Here is a 13,618-nt window from a genome sequence, read left to right as displayed (position 1 = left end):
GGTTGTCCTACAACCTCCCTATATCATGCCATGTGTGTATTTGCCTTTAAACGTGAGTAAATTAGCTTATATGCTAACACGCTAACAGTCATTATGCTAGCACCTAGCAAGAGAGCCTCAAGTTTAGAAAGTGCCAAGGATGTCCTATAACGTCCCTGCATCATGCATGTGTGTATTTGCCTTTAAACATGAGCAAATTCGCTTAAATGCTAACATGCTAACAGTCATCATGCTAGCACCTAGCAAGAGACCCTCAAGTTTAGAAAGTGCCAAGGTTGTCCTATAACCTCCCTACATCATGTCATGTGTGTATTTGCCTTTAGACATGAGTAAATTAGCTTAAATGCTAACATGCTAACGGCTAACATGCTAGCACCTAGCAAGAGAGTTTCAAGTTTACAAAGTGCCAAGGTTGTCCTTCAACCTCCCTATATCAAGCCATGTGTGTATTTGCCTTTAAACGTGGGTAAATTAGCTTAAATGCTAACATGCTAACAGTTATCATGCTAGCACCTAGCAAGAGACCCTCAAGTTTAAAAAGTGCCAAGGTTGTCCTATAACCTCCCTATATCATGCCATGTGTGTATTTGCCTTTAGAAATGAGTAAATTAGCTTAAGTGCTAACATGCAAACGGCTAACATGCTAGCACCTAGCAAGACAGCCTCAAGTTTAGAAACTGCCAAGGATGTCCTATAACGTCCCTGCATCATGCATGTGTGTATTTGCCTTTAAGCATGAGCAAATTAGCTTAAATGCTAACATGCTAACAGTCATCATGCTAGCACCTAGCAAGAGAGTCCCAAGTTTAGAAAGTGCCAAGGTTGTCCTATAACATCCCTACATCATGCCATGTGTGTATTTGCCTTTAGACATGAGTAAATTACCTTAAATGCTAACATGCTAACGGCTAACATGCTAGCACCTAGCAAGACAGCCTTAAGTTTAGAAACTACCAAGGTTGTCCTATAACCTCCCCACATCATGCCATGTGTGTATTTGCCTTTAAACGTGAGTAAATTAGCTTTTATGCTAACACGCTAACAGTCATTATGCTAGCACCTAGCAATAGAGCCTCAAGTTTAGAAAGTGCCAAAGATGTTCTATAACGTCCCTGCATCATGCATGTGTGTATTTTCCTTTAAACATGAGCAAATTAGCTTAAATGCTAACATGCTAACAGTCATCATGCTAGCACCTAGCAAGACAGCCTCAAGTTTAGAAACTGCCAAGGTTGTCCTATAACCTCCCTACATCATGCCATGTGTGTATTTGCCTTTAGACATGAGTAAAATAGCTTAAATGCTAACATGCTAACGGCTAACATGCTAGCACCGAGCAAGACAGCCTCAAGTTTAGAAACTGCCAAGGATGTCCTATAACGTCCCTGCATCATGTCATGTGTGTATTTGCCTTTAAACGTGAGTGAATTAGCTTAAATGCTAACATGCTAACAATCATTATGCTAGCACCTAGCACGAGAGCCTCAAGTTTAGAAAGTGCCAAGGTTGTCCTATAACCTCCCTACACCATGCCATATGTGTATTTGCCTTTAGACATGAGTAAATTAGCTTAAATGCTAACATGCTAACGGCTACCATGCTAGCACCTAGCAAGAGAGCCTCAAGTTTAGAAACTGCTAAGGTTGTCCTATAACCTCCCTACATCATGTCATGTGTGCAATTGCCTTTAAACGTGAGTAAATTAGCTTAAATGCTAACATGCTAACGGGTCCATGCTAGCACCTAGCAAGAGAGCCTCAAGTTTAGAAACTGCCAAGGTTGTCCTAGAACCTCCCTGCATCATGCCATGGGTGTATTTGCCTTTAAACATGAGTAAATTAGCTTAAATGCTAACATGCTAACATGCTAGCAATTAGCATTTAGCCACAGAGAGAGTTCAGAAGTTTATCTAAAAAATGAGCCATCAACCACGTTTCTACGTGGCCGTATGGCTGAGCTACAAGGCTGTGAAAAGTCTGTAAATTCTCGTTTTCTCTGGAATGCGGCTGTTCTAAAAATAGAATGGTGTACCTAATCTAGTGGCCGATTTTTTTTTCTATCGCAAATAGCGTCGCCATGGTTACACGAAACGTTCCAAAAAATAAATACCGCTGTAGTCCCGAGCGTCACGATTCCGACGGTGTAACATGTGTGGGGGTCCTTCTTGCGGTTTTGGCCGCATTACGCGCACAAAAAGTGGAAGATTAAGATATAAGAATAACTAGAAAATTCCCGCGGAAATTTTGATGGACTGGCCACCTGTGCTGTGAACCTCGGGCCCGGTGTGCCAACGGCTACCGCGGTAGCACCAAGCAAGAAAGCCTCAAGTGCGGAAAAGGTTGATGCAGTCCCATAGTGTCCCCACATCATGCCAAGTGTGTATTTGCCTTTAAACTTGAGTAAATTAGCTAAAATGCTAACATGCTAACGGCTACCGTGCTAACACATAGCAAAACAGCCTCAGGTCCTGAAAAGTTTGGGGCAGTCCTACAGTGTCCCCAAATCATGCCATGTGTGTATTTTCCTCTAGACATGAGTAAATTAGCTAAAATGCTAACATGCTAACAGTCATCATGCTAGCACCTAGCAAGAGGGCCTCAAGTTTAGAAAGTACCAAGGTTGTCCTATAACCTCCCTACATCATGCCATGTGTCTATTTGCCTGTAGACATGAGTAAATTACCTTAAATGCTAACATGCTAACGGCTAGCACCTAGCAAGAGAGCCTCAAGTTTAGAAAGCGCCAAGGTTGTCCTATAACCTCCCTACACCATGCCATGTGTGTATTTGTCTGAAGACATGAGTAAATTAGCTTAAATGCTAACATGCTAACGGCTAACATGCTAGCACCTAGCAAGACAGCCTCAAGTTTAGAAACTGCCAAGGATGTCCTATAACGTCCCTGCATCATGCATATGTGTATTTGCCTTTAAACATGAGCAAATTAGCTTAAATGCTAACATGCTAACAGTCATCATGCTAGCACCTAGCAAGAGAGTCCCAAGTTTAGAAAGTGCCAAGGTTGTCCTATAACATCCCTACATCATGCCATGTGTGTATTTGCCTTTAGACATGAGTAAATTAGCTTAAATGCTAACATGCTAACGGCTAATATGCTAGCACCTAGCAAGAGGGTTTCAAGTTTAGAAAGTGTCAAGGTTGTCCTATAACCTCCCTATATCTTGCCATGTGTGTATTTACCTTTAAACGTGAGTAAATTAGCTTAAATGCTAACATGCTAACAATCATTATGCTAGCACCTAGCAAGAGAGCCTCAAGTTTAGAAAGTGCCAAGGTTGTCCTATAACCTCCCTACACCATGCCATATGTGTTTTTGCCTGAAGATATAAGTAAATTAGCTAAAATGCTAACATGCTAACGGCTACCATGCTAGCACCTAGCAAGACAGCATCAAGTTGAGAAAGTGCCAAGGTTGTCCTATAACCTCCCTACATCATGCCATGTGTGTATTTGCCTTTAAACATGAGTAAATTAGCTTAAATGCTAACATGCTAACAGTTATCATGCTAGCACCTAGCAAGAGAGCCTCAAGTTTAGAAAGTGCCAAGGTTGTCCTATAACCTCCCTACATCATGCCATTTGTGTATTTGCCTTTAGACATGAGTAAATTAGCTTAATTGCTAACATGCTAGCACCTAGCAAGACAGCCTTAAGTTTAGAAACTGCCAAGGATGTCCTATGACGTCCCTGCATCATGCATGTGTGTATTTGCCTTTAAACGTGAATAAATTAGCTTAAATGCTAACATGCTAACAATCATTATGCTAGCACCTAGCAAGAGAGCCTCAAGTTTAGAAAGTGCCAAGGTTGTCCTATAACCTCCCTACATCATGCCATGTGTGTATATGCCTTTAAACGTGAGTAAATTAGCTTAAATGCTAACATGCTCACAGTTATCATGCTAGCACCTAGCAAGAGGGCCTCAAGTTTAGAAAGTGCCAAGGTTGTCCTATAACCTCCCTACATCATGCCATGTGTGTATTTGCCTTTAGACATGAGTAAATTAGCTTAAATGCTAACATGCTAACGGCTAACATGCTAGCACCTAGCAAGACAGCCTCAAGTTTAGAAACTACCAAGGTTGTACTATAACCTCCCCACATCATGTCATGTGTATATTTACCTTTAAACGTGAGTAAATTAGCTTAAATGCTAACATGCTAACAATCATTATGCTAGCACCTAGCAAGACAGCCTCAAGTTTAGAAAGTGCCAAGGTTGTCCTATAACCTCCCTACACCATGCCATATGTGTATTTGCCTGAAGACATGAGTAAATTAGCTTAAATGCTAACATGCTAACGGCTACCATGTTAGCACCTAGCAAGAGGGTTTCAAGTTTAGAAAGTGCCAAGGTTGTCCTATAACCTCCCTATATCATGCCATGTGTGTATTTGCCTTTAAACGTGAGTAAATTAGCTTAAAGGCTAACATGCTAACAGTTATCATGCTAGCACCTAGCAAGAGAGCCTCAAGTTTAGAAAGTGCCAAGGTTGTCCTATAACCTCCCTACATCATGCCATGTGTGTATTTGCCTTTAGACATGAGTAAATTAGCTTAAATGCTAACATGCTAACGGCTAACATGCTAGCACCTAGCAAGAGAGCCTCAAGTTTAGAAACTGCCAAGGTTGTCCTATGACCTCCCTACATCATGCCATGTGTGTATTTGCCTTTAGACATGAGTAAATTAGCTTAAATGCTAACATGCTAACATGCTAGCAATTAGCATTTAGCCACAGAGAGAGTTCAGACGTTTATCTCAAAAATGAGCCATCAATCACGTTTCTATGTGGCCGTATGGCTGAGCTAAAAGGCTGTGAAAAGTCTGTAAATTCTCGTTTTCTATGTGCTGTTCTAAAAATAGAACAGCGATTCCCTAATCAAGTGGCCCATTTTTTAACGTTTTCGTTAATAGCGTCGCCATGGTTACACAAAACTTTCCAAAAATTAAATACCGCTGTAGTCCCGAGCGCCACGTTTCCGGCGGTGTAACATGTGTGGGGGTCCTTCTTGCGGTTTTGGCCGCATTACGCGCGCAAAAAGTGGAAGATTAAGATATACGGAATAATAACTAAACAGCAATAACAATATGGGCTGGCTCAGTAGCCAGCCCATAGACTGCTACTGCAAGTAGCAGTCTATGGGCTGGCTACTGGGCCAGTCCATAACTAGAAAATTCCCGCGGAAATTTTGATGGACTGGCCACCTGTGCTGTGAACCTCGGGCCCGGTGTGCCAACGGCTACCACTGTAGCACCTAGCAAGAAAGCCTCAAGTGCGGAAAAGGTTGATGCAGTCCCATAGTGTCCCCACATCATGCCAAGTGTGTATTTGCCTTTAAACTTGAGTAAATTAGCTAAAATGCTAACATGCTAACGGCTACCGTGCTAACACATAGCAAAACAGCCTCAGGTCCTGAAAAGTTTGTGGCAGTCCTACAGTGTCCCCACATCATGCCATGTGTGTATTTTCCTCTAGACATGAGTAAATTAGCTAAAATGCTAACATGCTAACAGTCATCATGCTAGCACCTAGCAAGAGGGCCTCAAGTTTAGAAAGTACCAAGGCTGTCCTATAACCTCCCCACATCATGACATGTGCTTAGTAGCCTTTAGGCATGAGTAAATTAGCTTAAATGCTAACATGCTAACAGTTATCATGCTGGCACCTAGCAAGAGAACCTCAACTTTAGAAAGTGCCAAGGTTGTCCTGTAACATCCCTACACCATGCCATGTGTGTATTTGCCTGTAGACATGAGTAAATTAGCTTAAATGCTAACATGCTAACAGGCATTATGCTAGCACCTAGCAAGAGAGCCTCAAGTTTAGAAAGTGCCAAGGTTGTCCTATAACCTCCCTACATCATGCCATGTGTGAATTTGCCTGTAGACATAAGTAAATTAGCTTAAATGCTAACATGCTAACGGCTACCATGCTAGCAACTAGCAAGAGGGCCTCAAGTTTAGAAAGTGCCAAGGTTGTCCTATAAACTCCCTACATCATGCCATGTGTGTATTTGCCTTTAGACATGAGTAAATTAGCTTAAATGCTAACATGCTAACGGCTAACATGCTAGCACCTAGCAAGACAGCCTCAAGTTTAGAGACTGCCAAGGATGTCCTATAACGTCCCTGCATCATATATGTGTGTATTTCCCTTTAAACATTAGCAAATTAGCTTAAATGCTAACATGCTAACAGCCATCATGCTAGCACCTAGCAAGAGAGTCCCAAGTTTAGAAAGTGCCAAGGTTGTCCTATAACCTCCCTACATCATGCCATGTTAGACATGAGCAAATTAGCTTAAATGCTAACATGCTAACGGCTAACATGCTAGCACCTAGCAAGACAGCCTCAAGTTTAGAAACTGCCAAGGTTGTCCTATAACGTCCCTGCATCATGCATGTGTGTATTTGCCTTTAAACATAAGCAAATTAGCTTAAATGCTAACATGCTAACAGTCATCATGCTACCACCTAGCAAGAGAGTCCCAAGTTTAGAGAGTGCCAAGGTTGTCCTATAACCTCCCTACATCATGCCATGTGTGTATTTGCCTTTAGACATTAGTAAATTAGCTTAAATGCTAACATGCTAACGGCTAACATGCTAGCACCTAGCAAGACAGCCTCAAGTTTAGAAACTGCCAAGGTTGTCCTATAACCTCCCTACATCATGCCATGTGTGTATTTGCCTTTAGACATGAGTAAATTAGCTTAAATGCTAACATGCTAACGGCTAACATGCTAGCACCGAGCAAGACAGCCTCAAGTTTAGAAACAGCCAAGGATGTCCTATAACGTCCCTGCATCATGTCATGTGTGTATTTGCCTGAAGACATGAGTAAATTAGCTTAAATGCTAACACGCTAACAGCTACCATGTTAGCACCTAGCAAGAGGGTTTCAAGTTTAGAAAGTGCCAAGGTTGTCCTATAACCTCCCTACATCATGCCATGTGTGTATTTGCCTTTAAACGTGAGTAAATTAGCTTAAATGCTAACATGCTAACAATCATTATGCTAGCACCTAGCAAGACAGCCTCAAGTTTAGAAAGTGCCAAGGTTGTCCTATAACCTCCCTACACCATGCCATATGTGTATTTGCCTGAAGACATGAGTAAATTAGCTTAAATGCTAACATGCTAACGGCTAACATTTTAGCACCTAGCAAGAGAGCATCAAGTTGAGAAAGTGCCAAGGTTGTCCTATAACCTCCCTACATCATGCCATGTGTGTATTTGCCTTTAGACATGAGTAAATTAGCTTAAATGCTAACACGCTAACAGCTACCATGTTAGCACCTAGCAAGAGGGTTTCAAGTTTAGAAAGTGCCAAGGTTGTCCTATAACCTCCCTACATCATGCCATGTGTGTATTTGCCTTTAAACGTGAGTAAATTAGCTTAAATGCTAACATGCTAACAGTTATCATGCTAGCACCTAGCAAGAGACCCTCAAGTTTAGAAAGTGCCAAGGTTGTCCTATAACCTCCCTACATCATGCCATGTGTGTATTTGCCTTTAGACATGAGTAAATTAGCTTAAATGCTAACATGCTAACGGCTAACATACTAGCACCTAGCAAGACAGCCTCAAGTTTAGAAACTGCCAAGGATGTCCTATAACGTCCCTGCATCATGCATGTGTTAATTTGCCTTTAAACATGAGCAAATTAGCTTAAATGCTAACATGCTAACAGTCATCATGCTAGCACCTAGCAAGAGAGTCCCAAGTTTAGAAAGTGCCAAGGTTGTCCTATAACCTCCCTACATCATGCCATGTGTGTATTTGCCTTTAGACATGAGTAAATTAGGTTAAATGCTAACATGCTAACGGCTAATATGCTAGCACCTAGCAAGACAGCCTCAAGTTTAGAAACTACCAAGGTTGTCCTATAGCCTCCCCACATCATGTCATGTGTGTATTTGCCTTTAAACGTGAGTAAATTAGCTTAAATGCTAACATGCTAACAATCATTATGCTAGCACCTAGCAACAGAGCCTCAAGTTTAGAAAGTGCCAAGGTTGTCCTATAACCTCCCTACACCATGCCATATGTGTTTTTGCCTGAAGACATAAGTAAATTAGCTAAAATGCTAACATGCTAACGGCTACCATGCTAGCACCTAGCAAGAGAGCATCAAGTTGAGAAAGTGCCAAGGTTGTCCTATAACCTCCCTACATCATGCCATGTGTGTATTTGCCTTTAGACATGAGTAAATTAGCTTAAATGCTAACATGCTAACGGCTACCATGTTAGCACCTAGCAAGAGGGTTTCAAGTTTAGAAAGTGCCAAGGTTGTCCTATAACCTCCCCATATCATGCCATGTGTGTATTTGCCTTTAAACGTGAGTAAATTAGCTTAAAGGCTAACATGCTAACAGTTATCATGCTAGCACCTAGCAAGACAGCCTCAAGTTTAGAAACTACCAAGGTTGTCCTATAACCTCCCCACATCATGTCATGTGTGTATTTGCCTTTAAACGTGAGTAAATTAGCTTAAATGCTAACATGCTAACAATCGTCATGCTAGCACCTAGCAAGAGAGCCTCAAGTTGAGAAAGTGCCAAGGTTGTCCTATAACCTCCCTACATCATGCCATGTGTGTATTTGCCTTTAGACATAAGTAAATTAGCTTAAATGCTAACGTGCTAACGGCTACCATGCTAGCACCTAGCAAGAGGGCGTCAAGTTGAGAAAGTGCCAAGGTTGTCCTATAACCTCCCTACATCATGTCATGTGTGCATTTGCCTGTAGACATGAGTAAATTAGCTTAAATGCTAACATGCTAACGGCTACCATGCTAGCACCTAGCAAGAGGGCCTTAAGTTTAGAAACTGCCAAGGTTGTCCTATAACCTCCCCACATCATGCCATGTGTGTATTTGCCTTTAAACGTGAGTAAATTAGCTTATATGCTAACACGCTAACAGTCATTATGCTAGAACCTAGCAAGAGAGCCTCAAGTTTAGAAAGTGCCAAGGATGTCCTATAACGTCCCTGCATCACTCATGTGTGTATTTGCCTTTAAACATGAGCAAATTAGCTTAAATGCTAACATGCTAACAGTCATCATGCTAGCACCTAGCAAGAGAGTCCCAAGTTTAGAAAGTGCCAAGGGTGTCCTATAACCTCCCTACATCATGCCATGTGTGTATTTGCCTTTAGACATGAGTAAATTAGCTTAAATGCTAACATGCTAACGGCTAACATGCTATCACCTAGCAAGAGAGTTTCAAGTTTACAAAGTGCCAAGGTTGTCCTTCAACCTCCCTATATCATGCCATGTGTGTATATGCCTTTAAACGTGAGTAAATTAGCTTAAATGCCAACATGCTAACAGTTATCATGCTAGCACCTAGCAAGAGACCCTCAAGTTTAGAAAGTGCCAAGGTTGTCCTATAACCTCCCTACATCATGCCATGTGTGTATTTGCCTTTAGACATGAGTAAATTAGCTTAAATGCTAACATGCTAACGGCTAACATGCTAGCACCTAGCAAGACAGCCTCAAGTTTAGAAACTGCCAAGGATGTCCTATAACGTCCCTGCATCATGCATATGTGTATTTGCCTTTAAACATGAGCAAATTAGCTTAAATGCTAACATGCTAACAGTCATCATGCTAGCACCTAGCAAGAGAGTCCCAAGTTTAGAAAGTGCCAAGGTTGTCCTATAACATCCCTACATCATGCCATGTGTGTATTTGCCTTTAGACATGAGTAAATTAGCTTAAATGCTAACATGCTAACGGCTAACATGCTAGCACCTAGCAAGACAGCCTCAAGTTTAGAAACTACCAAGGTTGTCCTATAACCTCCCCACATCATGTCATGTGTATATTTGCCTTTAAACGTGAGTAAATTAGCTTAAATGCTAACATGCTAACGGCTACCATGTTAGCACCTAGCAAGAGGGTTTTAAGTTTAGAAAGTGCCAAGGTTGTCCTATAACCTCCCTACATCATGCCATGTGTGTGTTTGCCTTTAGACATGAGTAAATTAGCTTAAATGCTAACATGCTAACGGCTAACATGCTAGCACCTAGCAAGAGAGCCTCAAGTTTAGAAACTGCCAAGGTTGTCCTATGACCTCCCTACATCATGCCATGTGTGTATTTGCCTTTAGACATGAGTAAATTAGCTTAAATGCTAACATGCTAACATGCTAGCAATTAGCATTTAGCCACAGAGAGAGTTCAGACATTTATCTCAAAAATGAGCCATCAATCACGTTTCTACGTGGCCGTATGGCTGAGCTAAAAGGCTGTGAAAAGTCTGTAAATTCTCGTTTTCTATGTGCTGTTCTAAAAATAGAACAGCGATTCCCTAATCAAGTGGCCCATTTTTTAACGTTTTCGTTAATAGCGTCGCCATGGTTACACAAAACTTTCCAAAAATTAAATACCGCTGTAGTCCCGAGCGCCACGTTTCCGGCGGTGTAACATGTGTGGGGGTCCTTCTTGCGGTTTTGGCCGCATTACGCGCGCAAAAAGTGGAAGATTAAGATATACGGAATAATAATAACTAAACAGCAATAACAATATGGGCTGGCTCAGTAGCCAGCCCATAGACTGCTACTGCAAGTAGCAGTCTATGGGCTGGCTACTGAGCCAGTCCATAATAAAAATTGGTAAACACCACAAGGAATAACAATATGGGCTGGCTCAGTAGCCAGCCCATAGACTGCTACTGCAAGTAGCAGTCTATGGGCTGGCTACTGGGCCAGTCCATAACTAGAAAATTCCCGCGGAAATTTTGATGGACTGGCCACCTGTGCTGTGAACCTCGGGCCGGTGGGCCAACGGCTACCGCGGTAGCACCTAGCAAGAAAGCCTCAAGTACGGAAAAAGTTGATGCAGTCCCATAGTGTCCCCACATCATGCCAAGTGTGTAATTGCCTTTAAACTTGAGTGAATTAGCTTAAATGCTAACATGCTAACAATCATTATGCTAGCACCTAGCAAGAGAGCCTAAAGTTTAGAAAGTGCCAAGGTTGTCCTATAACCTCCCTACATCATGCCATGTGTGTATTTGCCTTTAAATGTGAGTAAATTAGCTTAAATGCTAACATGCTAACAGTTATCATGCTAGCACCTAGCAAGAGAGCCTCAAGTTTAGAAAGTGCCAAGGTTGCCCTATAACCTCCCTACATCATGCCATGTGTGTATTTGCCTTTAGACATGAGTAAATTAGCTTAAATGCTAACATGCTAGCACCTAGCAAGACAGCCTTAAGTTTAGAAACTGCCAAGGATGTCCTATGACGTCCCTGCATCATGCATGTGTGTATTTGCCTTTAAACGTGAGCAAATTAGCTTAAATGCTAACATGCTAACAGTCATCATGCTAGCACCTAGCAAGAGAGTCCCAAGTTTAGAAAGTGCCAAGGTTGTCCTATCACCTCCCTACATCATGCCATGTGTGTATTTGCCTTTAAACGTGAGTAAATTAGCTTAAATGCTAACATGCTAACAATCATTATGCTAGCACCTAGCAAGAGAGCCTCAAGTTTAGAAAGTGCCAAGGTTGTCCTATAACCTACCTACATCATGCCATGTGTGTATTTGCCTTTAGACATGAGTAAATTAGCTTAAATGTTAACATGCTAACGGCTACCACGCTAGCACCTAGCAAGAGAGCATCAAGTTGAGAAAGTGCCAAGGTTGTCCTATAGCCTCCCTACATCATGCCATGTGTGTATTTGCCTTTAGACATGAGTAAATTAGCTTAAATGCTAACATGCTAACGGCTACCATGCTAGCACCTAGCAAGAGGGTTTAAAGTTTACAAAGTGCCAAGGTTGTCCTATAACCTCCCTATATCATGCCATGTGTGTATTTGCCTTTAAACGTGAGTAAATTAGCTTAGATGCTAACATGCTAACAGTTATCATGCTAGCACCTAGCAAGAGAGCCTCAAGTTTAGAAAGCGCCAAGGTTGTCCTATAACCTCCCTACACCATGCCATGTGTGTATTTGCCTTTAGACATGAGTAAATTAGCTTAAATGCTAACATGCTAGCACCTAGCAAGACAGCCTTAAGTTTAGAAACTGCCAAGGATGTCCTATGACGTCCATGCATCATGCATGTGCGTATTTGCCTTTAGACATGAGTAAATTAGCCTTAATGCTAACATGCTAACGGCTACCATGCTAGCACCTAGCAAGAGAGCATCAAGTTGAGAAAGTGCCAAGGTTGTCCTATAACCTCCCCACATCATGTCATGTGTGTATTTGCCTTTAAACATGAGTAAATTAGCTTAAATGCTAACATGCTAACAATCATTATGCTAGCACCTAGCAAGAGCGCCTCAAGTTTAGAAAGTGCCATGGTTGTCCTATAACCTCCCTACACCATGCCATATGTGTATTTGCCTGAAGACATGAGTAAATTAGCTTAAATGCTAACATGCTAACGGCTACCATGCTAGCACCTAGCAAGAGAGCATCAAGTTGAGAAAGTGCCAAGGTTGTCCTATTACCTCCCTACATCATGCCATGTGTGTATTTGCCTTTAAACGTGAGTAAATTAGCTTAAATGCTAACATGCTAACAGTCATCATGCTAGCACCTAGCAAGAGAGTCCCAAGTTGAGAAAGTGCCAAGGTTGTCCTATAACCTTCCTAAATCATGCCATGTGTGTATTATTCTTTAGACATGAGTAAATTAGCTTAAATGCTAACATGCTAACAGTCATCATGCTAGCACCTAGCAAGAGAGCCTCAAGTTAAGAAAGTGCCTGGGTTGTCCTGTAACCTCCCTAAATCATGCCATGTGCGTATTATCCCTTAGACATGAGTAAATTAGCTTAAATGCTAACATGCTAACGGCTACCCTGCTAGCACCTAGCAAGAGGGCCTGGAGTTTAGAAACTGCTAAGGTTGTCCTATAACCTCCCTACACCATGCCATATGTGTATTTGCCTGAAGACATGAGTAAATTAGCTTAAATGCTAACATGCTAACGGCTACCATGCTAGCACCTAGCAAGAGAGCATCAAGTTGAGAAAGTGCCAAGGTTGTCCTATAACCTCCCTACATCATGCCATGTGTGTATTTGCCTTTGAATGTGAGTAATTTAGCTTAAATGCTAACATGCTAACATGCTAACAGTTATCATGCTAGCACCTAGCAAGAGAGCCTCAAGTTTAGAAAGTGCCAAGGTTGTCCTATAACCTCCCTACATCATGCCATGTGTGTATTTGCCTTTAGACATGAGTAAATTAGCTTAAATGCTAACATGCTAACGGCTAACATGCTAGCACCTAGCAAGACAGCCTCAAGTTTAGAAACTACCAAGGTTGTCCTATAACCTTTCCACATCATGTCATGTGTGTATTTGCCTTTAAACGTGAGTAAATTAGCTTAAATGCTAACATGCTAATAATCATTATGCTAGCACCTAGCAAGAGAGCCTCAAGTTTAGAAAGTGCTAAGGTTGTCCTATAACCTCCCTACATCATGCCATGTGTGCAATTGCCTTTAAACGTGAGTAAATTAGCTTAAATGCTAACATGCTAACGGCTACCATGCTAGCACCTAGCAAGAGAGCCTCAAGTTTAGAAACTGCCAAGGTTGTCCTATGACCTCCCTACATCATGCCATGTGT

This window comes from Doryrhamphus excisus, chromosome 5 (genome assembly GCF_030265055.1).
Source record: "Doryrhamphus excisus isolate RoL2022-K1 chromosome 5, RoL_Dexc_1.0, whole genome shotgun sequence".
In the NCBI taxonomy this organism is placed as follows: Eukaryota; Metazoa; Chordata; class Actinopteri; order Syngnathiformes; family Syngnathidae; genus Doryrhamphus; species Doryrhamphus excisus.
Note: the sequence above shows the minus strand (reverse complement) of the source record.